General features: G+C 52.5%; 1 pseudogene; it reads right to left on the bottom strand.

The window, feature by feature from the left end:
• Nucleotides 1–14,614, bottom strand: part of LOC121080485 — a 29,779-nt pseudogene extending 15,165 nt beyond the window's left edge.
• Between the last annotated feature and the right edge of the window lie 126 nt (nucleotides 14,615–14,740).

Below are 14,740 nucleotides of genomic sequence, written 5' to 3'. Positions count from 1 at the left end.
GATAGTTCCCAGTACAGCTGATAGGGCCTGATGAGACACCACCCATAATTTTGGCCAACTCTTGGGACACAGTTCTTCCTGCTAGGCTCACACTCCCTTTCTGTGCAAGAAAATGCCTGTAATTGTGCCCCACTTCATGCTCACCTGGGACTGGGTACAGGCAAGGTCCACCAGGTTCTGGCAGGCCATCTGGATGGCTTGGTTAGCTCTGGAAAACTGAGTGGGGTCTACTAAGCCCTGCTGTCCAGCCTGGCTGTTGGGGTCTGATACCCCCACAAGGTAGGCAGCCTGGAAGCACAAAGGAGATAATGAGAGCTTGTGTGCAGTGGGGAGGCTCAGAGCAGGCATGGGCTGGGGAAGAGACTAGCAGCACTGTCCCACAGGGCCAGGCTTAGAAGGGCAGGGGAGGGGTGTGTACAGCAACTATGCACCAGGCATAACATTTGGGGCTGGGACCAAGTGTATCTCACCTGTGCAGCTGCTTCTGTCAGCCCACAGAGAGCTTTGGAGGCAGCACTTGCTGAACTCTGATAGTTTGCTGTTCTTGGCATTCTGGGAGATGCCAGCCATGGACTCACCCAGCACCTGCAGGACACACCATGCACCAATTTGAGACCACCTCCCACTCCCACAGTGCTCCCAGGCTCAGAGCTCACCGTGCTTCATCAACAGGGAAGGAACCACCTTTCCTTTTGTCCTCACATCCTTCCCCAAACCTCTGCCCCCAACTCAGGGCTCACCATGAGGCTATTGAGGCAGTTGAAGTAGGATATGTCATTGATGGTCTGGGTGAGGCTCTCCAACAGCTCCTTCACTGTCTGCAGGGACACAGGTGTAACATCCAGGGTCCATGCCCTCCACTTGCACCTCCTCTTTGCTCCTTCCCACCCCTCACAGTGGGGCACAGTTGCCCCTTCCTCACCATCTCAACACCCAACCATCTCAGCCCCTCCACTGCCTTGGAAAGATGTGGCTTCTCACCTCCAGCTCCCACAGGGCACTGTCACACTCCTGGCCAGGCACCTGCTGGGTGCACATGGTGATCAGCTGGTTAATGCTGTCAGTCATGGCCCTGCTGGGGACAGGGGAGACACACCCACGGATCAACACTGGCTCCATCACCCAGTCCCACTGCTACAGTAAACAGCTCACAGGGAGCGGTTCCTCCCTACCATGCTGCTGCTGCCAGATGATTCTTGAGGTTGGGAGCTGCCGGGTTGGCAGAGACTGCCTTTTCAGCCAGCAGCAGCTCACTAAAGAACATGGAGATGCTCAAGTTCGACACCACCTGTACCTGGTCTTCCTTATTCTGCAAGGAGCCAAGAAGAGTTACCTGCAACAGGTTTCCAAGCTCCACACCAACCCTTGGTCTTCTCTGGTGGTTTCCAAGCTGAGTCAGTTCCCTTCATCCACCAACAGCAAGGATAAGGCAGCAACACTCACTGATCCAACCCAAGCCACTTTTCCCCTGCTGCTGCAATTTTGCACAGCCCCAGACCCCCATCCCACCGGCTGCGTTGGCCACAGCCACCCTAACCACCACTGCCCGGCCACCCTGCCTGTGGTCAGCTGCCTTCCCAGCCATCCCAAACCTCTCACTGTACCCAGAATCCCCCAATGGGCATTTGCTCTCACTGGGAACTGGCTGGCCATCTCTACTCCCACTTGCAGGAACTCTTTGAAGTCCTGCCCAAATTTGCTGGAGGATGTGGCCAGGTCTTGAGAGGTGCCACACAGTGCCTGCACCAGCTCATTGGCGGACTGGTTGAGCCCCATGGCTGCCCAGTTCAGCTGGCTCTGTGCTTCCTGGAAGCTCTTGGTGCTGGGAAGGAACCGGAGGCAGGGAGAAGGGTTAGGAGAGGGAGCAAAGAGGATGAAAATGGATGATGAAGATCTAGCACCTACTTGGGGACACGCTAGAGAGGAACTCAGTGTGGACGGACTGGCTTGCATCCCTACAAGACTTCCCCCTTAACCCTCCTGACCCGGCTCAGCTCACGGAATCCACAAGCAGCCTCTTGCTGGCCTCTCCCACTATGCAGATGGCAGCATCCACATCCCACTGTCCTGGTAGTTGATGCAGCGGCTCAGGGCCTGTGACACTGCCTTGGCCACCTGTAGAGAAGCAAAGACTGGTCACTATCCCCCCAGCCAGCCCCACGCCCTTCCTGTGAGCTGGCAGGGGGCACTGGGGCTCCCTCCACCTGAGCCAGGTGCTGCTGACTCTCTGGATCACCGGGCTTAGCCATCTCTTTGAGTCTCCTTGATGAGGTTGTTGGCTCTATCCATGACATTGCCAGCACACTCCAGCATGGCACTCTGCACCTGTGAGTCAGGGGTGCTAACTGCTACAATGCAGGAGGCCTGGCTGAGCAAGCGCAGGGCCTGGGCCACCTCTCAGGCAGCAATCCCTGGAGGGATGGAGAGGTCAGTTGCTGCCAGCACAGCCCCCTCCCCTCTCCCAGCCCCAGTGCAGAGGCCAGTACCTGCATAGTTCTCCTTTCCCCGGGCCACCTCTCCCAGGTGAGCAATGGCAGAGCTGATGGCTTTCATGTTGTTCCCCAAGTCCTGGGCACACTTCTCCATCGGGGGGGAGGGGGGGGGGGAGAGAGTGGGGACATGCTGGTGGGCTGTATTTCCAGCCTCCACTCCAGCAGCTACCCTGGCACAGCATCCATCCCACATCCTCACCATATCTCCTGGCAGAGGCTTGAGTTTGCTGTCATGGGCAGCTGCCTTAGCTTCCTGCAAGTCCCTCTCCAGGCTCTGCACAAGACCCAGTAGAGTCTGTCTCCAGGGGTCCACACGCTTCCTGAGCCTTTGATGGGGGAGAAGGGAAGGTGAGCAGGGTGACTGCTGAGCTCATCCTGCTGCAGCAGAGACCATGACCTGCCACCAGGCTGTCCCCATTGCCCCCATCATCCCCACCCTGCTCTGCATAGCTGGGGTTCTGCAGCACAACAGGACCCAGCCTCTCACTTTCTGGGTGGCCATACGGATCTCGGCCAGAGCTGTGGCCAAGTTCTTGGCATGCTGGCTGAGCTGCATTGCAGAGGCTTGGTCTATGATGGTGGGGACAGTGGCCTTGGCTGCAGCTACCATCTTCACACCAGGCTGCAGGGCCAAAAGCCATGAGAAGAGGACAAACATGCAGCATCTCTCTGCCACCCACATGCAGTAGGTTTCCCAGTACCTTAGGAAGGCCAAGCATGGTATGAAAGCTATAACACCTGTGCTGGAGCTAGCATGGGAGTCTCCAGATAGTATGAGTACATACAGAAAGTTCTGGCTGGCAGCAATAAGTCAGTTGGGGCTGTCCAGCTGGGACTGGCTTCCTCACACACCCTGCACTAGCATCAGGATCTGCTCTGCCACCACCTGCCAGAGAGGAGAGTCACTGGAGAGGCTCAGCTTGGAGGAGACAGTACTCCCCATGGATCTAATCTGGGACCAGTGACCAGAAGACTGGCTCCTGGGAGAGCTGCACAAGGACTCCAAGGTCTGCCTGCCCACTGAGGCCAAGCATGGAGCTCTGGCGTGGCTGATGGGAGAAGGGACAGGGACAGGTGGTGCAGGAGATGCCAGGATCTGGCTTGGGCCCTTGCAGCTCTGTACCAGCTGCTGCTGTGCAGCGGGGTTTTTGTTGGAGGCAGCAGTATGCTGCACAGCTGCGATGGTTTGGGTGGTGGAGGTGGTGGCTTGCTTGGCTGCGTGCTGGTGGAGGGAGGCATAGGTTAGCACCAGCAGCAGGGCAGCCTTCCCCAGAGCCTCCTTGCCATGCACCAGGGCCCAGCTCCCCTTAAGCTTCTTCTCCCATGCCTACACCTGCAACAACGGAGCATCCCTAGCACTCTTGATGCCCGGCATCCCAAAGCATCACAGTGCACACAAAGGAAGGGAAGGAAGCAGGTCTCTGTGGGATGCAGCATGGATACTGTACATGAAAAGGACTTTATCCCTCCAGAAAGCTCAGAGATACAGGGGCTCGCAGCCAGGTCTCATTCACTGACCGTGCCTGCTCACCCTCCACAGCCCCTTGGCCAGTGTCTCACCTCCAGCTTGTGCACAAGCTTCTTCTTGATGGCGTTCTGAGCTGCGGTGTTGGTCACCATGCAGAGCCCCTCTGCTGCCTTGCGCAGCCGCTGCTTCTCACTGTCTGGGTGGGCTGCAGCTCCCTGGAGAAAGCAGGAAACCCATCACACCTTGTAGGGGCCATCAGGTCCCTTGTTCTGACAGCAGTGGCTGTGCTCTGGCCTGATGCCAGGAAACACCCCCCAAGGCAGCCCAGCTGCTTACAATGCTAAGGATATGCCCGAAGCCTCTCCCAGACAGCTCAGCTGCAGGAGAGCTAACAGCTCCTCTGCTACTACCTGCAGCTTTAGGAGGAGCCCCGCTCCATTGCACAGGTCCTTGGCTCAGTGTAGGACCTTACTCTGGGAACTGCTCCCTAACCCAGAAGCTGCTTGACCCCTCTGCAGCACCAAGCCAATGGCATTGGAAGGGGCTGGAGCCAGTGCCCATCCTCCTGCGCACCACAAACCTTCACAGCCTCCACCATCTTGGCAGTGGCATTAGCTAGAAACTTGGCTGTGCTCAGCAGCTTGCGCAAGTTCTCCAGGTCCATCTCTCCCTCCGCGTCAGCTTTGATGGCATTGACAAGGTCAGAGGTGGCCTGGGCCAAAACACAAGCCTGATGCACCATTTCTTCTGAGAAAGAAAGGAAGGGTAACCCATCAGCAAGTCCCACGGTCTATCTGATACCTCCTCATCCATCATGTTCTACCCTGGGTGCCATCAGCCACTCTCACCCGTATCACCCATGGAGCTGAATATGTTCTTGGTGACATTGAGGATGGTGTCAGTGGCCTGGTCATAGTGCCTGATGGGCTGCTCACCCGTGGCATGCTGCTTTATATGCTGCAGCAGGTCATTTAGGTCCTGTGTGATGGCTGTGGCTGCCACCCTCACCTGCTTCAGGAGCCGGTCATTGCTAGTTGGCCACCTTGGAGGCCTCCACGCAGCCCTTCACTGACTTGGCCACCAACTTGCCAGCTTCAATCAGCTGCTCCTGGCAGACCAGGGAGCTGATTGTGGGAGCCACTACCTGGAGGGAAGGAGGAAAGGCTGGGCAGCATGTGGCATGCTCCTTGTAGAAATCATGCAGGGACAACTATCCCCAACTTCTGCTCCTCCAAAGAGGATATTCAGCATTTGAGAGTGACAATTGCCTAACATTCCACCTGAGGACATGTGGTCCTGGCACACCTACAACCCCACCAGCTAGAGCTGCCACCACCCAGGTGATGCTTGCAGCCATGCAGAGGCAAACGTTAATGCCACTTACCTTGGTGCAGGCCACCATCTGGGAGGTAGAGAGGGCAAACTGGGTGGCAGCAGTGATCACCTGCATCTGCAGCCCAGAGTCCTCCATTTTCTGAGCCACATTCTTGGCTTTGAGCACTAGCATAGTGGTGGCACTGGCCACCACCTTTGCTAGCTGCATGAGCATGTCCTGAGGAGGGACTGAAAGGATCAGCACAGGAACAGCAGTGGAAGCACCAACAGCAGGAGGGGCTTTCATCCAGCCCAGCACTGAACACCTGGAGAGGCTGGCAACACCTTGAACCCATCCCTACCATCTGTGACAGCCAGCATTGAGGTTGTAACCTGGCTTTGAGCCATGACTTGCACCATGGTATCTCCTTGTGCCAGGATGCTGCCATGACCACCATCCGGAGCAGCTCAGGCAACATTCAGCATCACCCCAACAGCCATGACCTGTTCACTGCCTTCTCCCCAGGCAACAACCCACACCACAGAGACAACCTGCTGTGAGGCATTGCCAGCACTGCCCAGCTTCGCACCCCATGCTGGGCTCTGGCAAAACCACAGACACAAGCTGGCCATAGGCACAGCTGCACTGTGGGCAGCATCCAGTGCCATCCCACGGCACTGCCATCCCATGGGCTCACCCCACCAGCAAAAGGCAAGCAGGAGCTGCTGCCCACACTGGTCACCTATACTGCAGGCATGCCAGCTATTTAGCAACAGGCTACATCTCTGCTGTCATTCCTGGGGCTAAAGGAAGGGTATGACACAGCAACCAGCCTCTCCTCTCCCCCAAGGGCAGCAGGGAAGGCATGGGACCACCCAGCCAGCACGCAATAGGCAGCGACCAGCATGCAGCAAACTGCTTCCCCACTGGGCACCAGACCCAGACATGCGGTGAGTAGTCCCACACCCTGTGGTAGCTAAGCCTCTGGCCTCCAAACCAAAAATGTCACAGCATTCCATCATCATCCGCAAGCTGAGACTACTCCCATGGCAAACCATTACCCTTCCAGACAGGAGGAGAGGCTGGAGAGCACACCCAGCTCCGGAGTCCCCAGACCACAGCATCCAACTGTGGTCTCAAAGGAGCAGCCACACCACCAGAGGAGCCCAGGTAGGGAAGTAGATACACTCCGGTCTGGAAGCTGCAGTGCAGAGCACCCTACACGTGTGCAAAATCATCTTCCAGGTCCTAAATCTGCCTCTTGGGGCTGCCCTATCCTGACACTGCTGTCTGGCTGTGCATGGCCCCCTGCCCTGGCACTAGCTTTTCCGCTCCCCTTGGCTCTCTGTCCAGGCTTTTCCACTCGTGTTGAGGCCGCGTGGCTGTAGTGAATGGAAACTCCTCCTTTCTGGCCTATACTATGGCTGGATCCCCCTCCCCAGCAGTGTGCTACCTTCCTTGTGCTGGAAGCAGCAGTTGTGGGAAAACAGGCCAGCTGGAAGCCAGCTCAGCAAAAAAACCACACACACCCCCAATAAAAATAACAAAAAAAACCAAACCAAAAAACATCCCATGAGGCTCCAGTCACCCTGGCTCCTGGATGGGGGCAAGCAGACAGCTCCTGACCACAAGCAGGTGGCAGCAGGCAGGAGCTGAGGCAGCTGCAAGGGAGGGTTCCTGGGGTAGCACTTGCCCAAGCAGTGACCTGAGTGCATGGACTTCTGAGATCTGACTACTAGAAAAGCAGGTTTTTGACAAGAGTCCTTCTCCAAAGAATTCAGAAGATCGTCCCCAGAGGAGCACTCCTCACATCAGAGAGGGCAAGGACCTCCAAGCCATGCCTACAGCCCTCTTTTACCATCTTTGGGTCAGAGGCAGGCAGGATCCAAGCACGCTGGTTTTCTGGGATCTACATGGGAATCCACAAGATAAGAGGCATTATATCACAGCAGCTCTAAGGCCAGAAATGTGCAATGGCCTGTCCCTTCTCTCAGCCAAATCCCTGCCATTCATCAGGCCAAGCTTTGGCCTGGAGCTTTCCTGCCAGTCCCATGCAAAGGCTGATAGGAAGCAGGTGTCCCTGGGTGCCATCAGGTGCACTCATCTGGAACTGAGGGTCAGTGTCATTCTCCCCAATCTGCTGCAGCAGCTCCCTGCTGGCCTGTCCCACAAGGCCAGCAGTCTGCAGGAGATTCTGGCAAGGCTGTGAGGAATGAGGCAAAACCACCAGGCTCATGAGCCAGCCCTAAAAACTCTCCTGATGGTTCCCCTTGGCTTCTACCCATCTCTCAGACCCATGCCCCCTCCTGCCCCTCACCTCAGCACTGGCAAGCTGTGCTGTTTTCAGCAGGTTTGAGACAGCACTCACCAAGTTCTTGGCTGCCTGCAGAAGCTGCCACCCATTCCCTCCCTCATCCTCCATCAGCACGGCCAGCAGCTTCATGCCCTTGGACATCTCCATCAGGTTGGAAGAAATGGTGGTGATGGCACAGCCCATGGCAGTGTAGTCTGTGCTGGATCCCCTGCACAGGGAGGAGACAAGTCAGGATGGGATGTGTTTCAATGATGCTCCAAGAGCATCCCTGTGCCTGTCACCAATGTGGTCCTCCTTCCCAGGAGCAGGAGATGCCCTGGCTCCTAAGCCCAAAAGACAGTTGCATCAGCTGAGTTTGGGCAGTAGACCCTGGGGAAGGAGAGCTGCACCATGCCATGGCTGTACCCAGAGCTATAGCAGGGACTGGACAACACTCCTGGGTTCAGAGGATGGCAGGTCAGCCAAGGACTAGGAGGAAGGACTGGGATGGACACAGAGATGTTGGGGGATGTAAAGGCAGGGTAAGCTGCGGGGATATGTCAGGCTCTACAAGTACATTAGCAGCAGTCAGGGCTGATTTAGCTCTAGCTAGGGCAGGCTGGCTCCTCTAGTCTCTGATAGAGTTGGGCAGGAGATGCAACCTTCAGCCAGACAAGAGAGACCAAGGCTTTCCCAGAGACAGGGGCAACCCTCTCCTCCAACCCTCCACATACCTGCAGTGAGGTTGACCACTGAGGCTGTGCCAACAGTGATAGCATCCACTTGGGAGCTGATCTCATGCTTTGACTCGTCTTGTTTTTGTGCCAAGTTTTGAATGCCTGAAATTAGGAGAACAAGGTCAGGAGGTAATGGTGGAGGTGGGGAGCTGCACCCATGCTCACACAGAATGAATGATGCAGGAGAGGAGACAAGAAAGAGGGAAGGAAGAGCTGTCCCCACCCAAAACTCCACAGCCCATCCTGACCAAGCGACTTGACCAAGTGCCCCCTCTCCACTCCTGCCCCCAGAGCTGGATACAACTCCACCTTTTTGCAGGCAGCAGATCTTCCTGGGATCTGCCAACACCCCTCCTAGGAATGTGGCTAGCCTCACCAGCAACCTTCATCAAGGTTCCCTCCAGCACCCCTTCCTTCACCTGGCACTCACAGCATCCTGCCCAAGGGGTGGCAAGGTCTCAAAGTCATCCAGCGTGGCCTGGGCTGCATGCACAGCCTGCATGCTGGAGTTGATGTTGCCAACTAGGGCTTGCTAGGCTGAAGTCTGCAACAAAGGGACAGATTGAGGTATGCCAGGGGCTCCATATCCAGGCTCAAATATTCAGCTTACACATCACCCCCTCACAACATGCATAACATGCTGTTGATGACAGCACTCTAGGCAAGCACCACCACAAAAGGGGAATGCATCCAGCAAAAAGGGGGTCTCCCCTCTGCACCTCCCCCTGGGAAATGCCCCAGCCCACTACAAAGCATCTCCCCAGAGTGGGTATGAGTCCTGCAGCTAGGCAGCTCTTTGGGAGCAGATACAGAGGGACCTTTTTGAATGCTTCTCCAGCTGCGGAGAAGGATGCAGGGGGGCAGAACCAACACCAGGCACAAGGCTTTGCTGCAAACCATGGCACTGGTGGGGCTGGCTGGGCACAGGAGCTTGGGGTGGCACAACCTGAAGGAGAGACTGGCTGCCAGCCAGGGGAAAACACCAGGGTGGAGCTCAAGTTTGCAGAAGGACAGCAGCTCAGCCAGGCCAGCAAGCGCAGAGCCCCTGCTCTTCATGGCAAGCAAATGCCTGGCCATGGACCCAAATGGATGGGTCTACATGAGCCTGACAGACACCTCTCAGAGTCTGTGCCCCATGGTGGGCATGGGGAGAGCTTACCAAGGGAGGCATGTGCCCTCAGTACATCTGGCCACTAGTGATTTGCAGTTGAGCCTGCGGCATCATGCCCACTTGGAAGTTTTCTGACACTCCAGCCCCTGTCCGTATGATGGCTGGCAGGGCAACCAAGCCCAGCTCTGCAGGAGCGGGCTGCAAACTAGGACCATGCGCGGCAATCAGTTAGCTGAGGGGAATTTGCTCGAGCTTGTCTAGACAACAATTAACATGATGAGGCATGTTTGCAGAGCACAGGGGAGTGGGAGACGGATGGTGCCAAGGAAAGGTAACACCTTGTTGTTAATTGATGGCAGTTAACCACCAATCAGGGATTGCCTAGTATGCAAGGCTTAGCTTCAAGAACCAATCTGTTTAAAACGCGCAGCTTCTGAAAGTCTATAAAACCTCGTGCTTCTGTACAATAAACTGACATTTGCTTGCATCAAGCTGCGTCCCGTCTCTTCATTCGCCGCAAATTGGTGACCCCGACGTGATGCGTTTAAGGATCTGACGTGAAGGGCTCTCGAATCGCCTGTCTGAGCGACATGCAGCGAATCCCACAGAACTTTGACTGATCTGCTGAAAGGAAGCAGGAGCCGGCAGAAATCCCTCCGGAGTTGAGAGGTGAGCTGTGGGAAATCCGTAATGGGGAATCAGGCTTCGTCCCCAGAAAGAGACGTATATGGACTCATGAAGGGTCTTCTAGTCAGATCCGGGAGTCCGTGCCTCAGTCTCCTCAAATGGTGACCCCTATGGTGGTGTTCCGAAGCCTTGGAAGAATAAGGACGGAAAAAAGACAGCTCGTGGAAGAGGGCTGCGTTCCGGAGGAGACGGCTTGGCTGAACGATCGTCTTGCTGTCTGGACCAGGCGGACAACCTAAACCCCGAGGATAACACCTGTATTCATCGAGACAGGTGAGCAGCCAAGAAACTTTAGAGACTTTTGTTATAAATTGAGACCACAATGGATCATAATCCAATTAAAATTTTATTAATTATAGCAAGTAGAATATGAGCAAAGACAGCGCTGGACGGCAGGGGAGTCTGCGCTCCGCCAACTGCCGCCCTGAGCAGTTTAAACAGTCCTTTTTTATACTTTTTACTTTCGTGTTTATGAAGTAGTGGAGGTGTTAACCCCTTACTCATATATCTTTATATGGGGTCTTCTGTCTTGTTTCTGTCTGGCGGTTATCTTCTCTTTTACAAGCAGCATCCTGGATGTAGTGGAGGTGTTAACCCCTTACTCATATATCTTTATATGGGGTCGTCTGTCTTGTTTCTGTCTGGCTGTTATCTTCTCTTTTACAAGCAGCATCCTGGACATCTGGCGGTTATCTTATTTTTCACAAGAGGCATCCTGGATATCTGGCGCCTAGTCTTTACATTATGCTTAACATAAATCTTAATATCCTAGTCCATAGTTTCTTACATTATGCTTAACATAAATCTTAATAAACAATATCCTAGTCCATAGTTTCTTACACTTTGAAAGAATGAAAGTGTGTACATACAGCAGCCAATTGTATGATGCTGCCGCGGAGGGGAGCTCCGTGTCGGGAATGCATTTAGCATCTTGGTGGCAAATTCTGACTACTCTTTGCCAAGTGTGGACTAATTCTACTAACGGTGCTAAACCAGAGGAAGCTGTAAATTCCACCGACAGCGCGACTCTTCTCAAGACACCGTCAGCGATGGAGATTCTGTCCACACATCCTCTGCCCCCAAAGCTTCTGTCACTGATTGCAGCGACCCTCACAACACAGGACCAAGCACGGGAACAGGACAACTCGGACAATGATTCCATTGACACTGATAAACCTTTTGATCCAGGTCCTATAGATCTGGAAAAGGAGCTAGACCTTTCCCCCACCCCCTCGTCTCTCCTGATGCATTGATTGTATTTTTGGGGAGGGTGAAAGGGAGTCTGAGGGACTGGTGGCAGGAATGCAAGTGGGAAACACTTAAGTGATGGGATTTGGGAGTCGCTATGGCGTGTTTAGTATTTTGTCAGACAAATCAACCTGCAGAGTGGCAGCCTGTGCAATACGAGGCTGTTAAAGGGTTAAGCAAAGCAGTGCGGGAAGGGAGGATTCATAATACATTTGCTATGTCCCTTCTTGAAGTGATGGCAGACCCTTATACGCTCACACTGCATGATTGGAAGTTATTGCTTTGTATGGTACTAACTGATACAGTATATGATGTGGTTATCTGATTTTTGTGAGCTATGTGTAGTGGCCTTGATTGAAAACCTTAATCGGGGAATTGCTGTTAACTATGAGCAGTTGGCTGGAGAAAATTAATTGTGCCGATTCTGTGACTCAGGCAAGGTATCCCAGGGACAACTGTTTGCAAATGAATGAGATGGCTATTAAGGCAGTCCGGATGCGGGAGTCTTGCCACAGTCTTGCAGGGTCCTAGAGAGTCACTAACTTTAATACTAACTTGATTGATTGGCTTCAGAATATTTTGCAACAAGTCGAGCAAGAGGAAGCTCAAGGGTTGCTTTTAAAACAACTAGCTGTGATAATGTCAATGAAAGTTGTAAACGGGCAACTTTCACAATCGCAACCCCAACATGTGTCAAATGATTGTAACGCAGAACTCACAGCAGACTGTAATTCTCAGGCTGAGTTCTGGAATGCAGCATAACAGATTTTTGCTTCTCTAATCTCTTCTGTAAGAATAGTACACGCTCTTAACTTGCTTAGTAAATTAGGCTGCTAGCTTGCTAAACAAAGTAATACTACAAATACTGTTCTTTTTTTTCTGGCTTATTAACAGATGTTGATTCTGTCCATCATATGTTGCTACAGAACCGAGTTGCTATTGATTTTTATTATTAGCACAGGGACACAAGTGTGAAGGCTTTGATAGGATGTGTTACGTGAATCTGAGTGACCACTGTGAATTAATTTACAAAAGTATACAAAACTCAAAAGCCTTAAAGATCTGCAACAGAGCCAGGGGCGGGATGCCTTTGGTCTCTTCTCACGGCTGGGAAACTTTGGGCCATGACTCGAAAGTATTACAGGATTTATTATAATTATCTTTAACCACCTTAGTGACGTTTGCCTTATGTCTCCCATGCTTTTTTTTCTGTATCCAGTGTTTAGTTGATTGTAACATAAAGCAGGTCATGGTCACCCAGCTACACACACCCTTTGCCTCCTTGCAACTAACAAGCAAAAAAGGGGAGGATAGAGAATGTCTGAAGAGATATACAGGAGAGGAAAATGGGGAATGGCTGACCTAACAAGAGATGAGAGAACAGCTAGGTGTTGTGAAGGAGAACAGGAAAGATAAACATGGTTATCTAGTGTTTAATAGGTGTCTGCATGCTTGTAGTGATATATAGCATTGTAACTGCATGAATGATTCCTGCCCTGAGCCTGGTGGAGCATACAGCTGCGGTTTGCGTCCGGGCTCAGAGATGTAAATAGGGGCTTCTCTGTTTTGGTAAAAGTTTTTCTCTTTGCATAAAAAAGAGAGGGAATGAAGGGAATGACCCCAGAGGTATGTTCAGAGAAGGCATGCTATGCTTCGAACTTTTTGACTGAACCAGTTCTTGTTTGGTGTGCCCTTCCACCTATGTATAATGTTAATCCAAAAGAAGATGATATTGTTTACACTTTGAGTGTCGATAATTGTCTTTCTGTAGATGCTAATGTAGTAGGAGGCTATGATGGGAACGTGTCGCAGCAGTTCTTCTCTTATCCGGAGTAACAGCAGGGAAAGCATTAGAGTTAAATCACCTTGTTTGGTAGGCAGTTCAGAATGTGAGTCAAAGTTGCCACTGCTTTTTGTTGTTGGTTCAAGGACATGGCTGTGAGGATTTTGATGGTATGTGCTGCGTGGATTTTAGGCGCCCCATTGCAGCAACATGTTATCAAAATCTGAGAAAATTTCAGTCTTTTTTGGCATCCATTCACTCAATTGGCAGTATTGTTTGTTTCCTATTACCTTGGTTGCTGTCATGTTTGCAAGGGCCCTGCAGAACATGGCAAACCTGGTACTAGCTGTTCAAAAACAAAAAGGGGAAATTGTAAAATTGTACGGAACAGAGACAGTGGGTTATTTTGACACTGATAATATGTCTTAGTTGCTTTTTTATTTGTTCTATTACTTATACCTTGTTTTTACTTGTTCGGTTTCAAAGGTTCTTTTTGTGCAACAGGAAGGGGGAGATGCAGGAGCGGTCTGGAAACTAGGACCATGCGCGGCAATCAGTTAGCTGAGGGGGAATTTGCTCGAGCTTGTCTAGACAACAATTAACATGATGAGGCATGTTTGCAGAGCACAGGGGGGTGGGAGACGGATGGCTCCAAGGAAAGGTAACACCTTGTTGTTAATTGATGGCAGTTAACCACCAATCAGGGATTGCCTAGTATGCAAGGCTTAGCTTCAAGAACCAATCTGTTTAAAACGCGCAGCTTCTGAAAGTGTATATAAACTCGTGCTTCTGTACAATAAATGGATATTTGCTTGCATCAAGCTGCGTCCCGTCTCTTCATTCGCTGCACAGCTCCACCTTGCCTAAATGGTTAAACTGCTGCTGCAAGACGGTTGACCTGAATCAGGGAGAAATACCAGGTCAAGGGATGCCCACAGCCCTGGTACCAGGCTCTCCAGGAGTGCTGCTGCCAAAGGACTGGCAGCTCTTCCTCCAGACACATTGTGCTGCAAGCTTGGCTGGAACTTGCTCTGTATTCAACTTCTGGTTGGCAGCTAACTTACTCCTAGAGAACTTACTTCTTTGGAGACATGGAGTCTTCCAGCATGGTAGACTCCTCATCCCCCTCCAGTCCAAAGTGGGTTTTGCTCTTTTTCTGTGGAGGGAAAGAGAAAACATGTCAGCCAGCACACACCTCCCAGCCTCCCCCTCCTCCCGCAGCCCAGACACCATACCAGGGCCATGAGGTCCCGTCCCCCCCCCAGCAGCACCATGTGCCAATGGCTGTCTGGAGATAGTTGGAAGGAGCACCCTGCACCCCTCTCCAGAGGGGAGATGGTTATTAGCACCCAGCTGCCCTTCCCAGCACATCCTCACCTTTTTTAGGATGATGTTGATGTAGCTGACAATCAACTGGGCAATTGTCATGGTTTAATCCCAGCCAGTAACCAAGCACCACACAGCCACTTGCTCACTCCCTCTTCACCTGGAGAGATGGGGAGGAGAATCAGAAAGGAATGTAAAATTTGAGGGTTGAGATAAGAACAATTTAATAATTTTAACAGAATAAAAAAGGTAAGACCAACAACAAGAACAATAACAACAG

This window comes from Falco naumanni, chromosome W, assembly GCF_017639655.2.
Source record: "Falco naumanni isolate bFalNau1 chromosome W, bFalNau1.pat, whole genome shotgun sequence".
NCBI lineage: Eukaryota > Metazoa > Chordata > Aves > Falconiformes > Falconidae > Falco > Falco naumanni.
The sequence above is the reverse complement of the archived record's forward strand: the minus strand, read 5'-3'. Positions and strand labels throughout refer to the sequence as shown.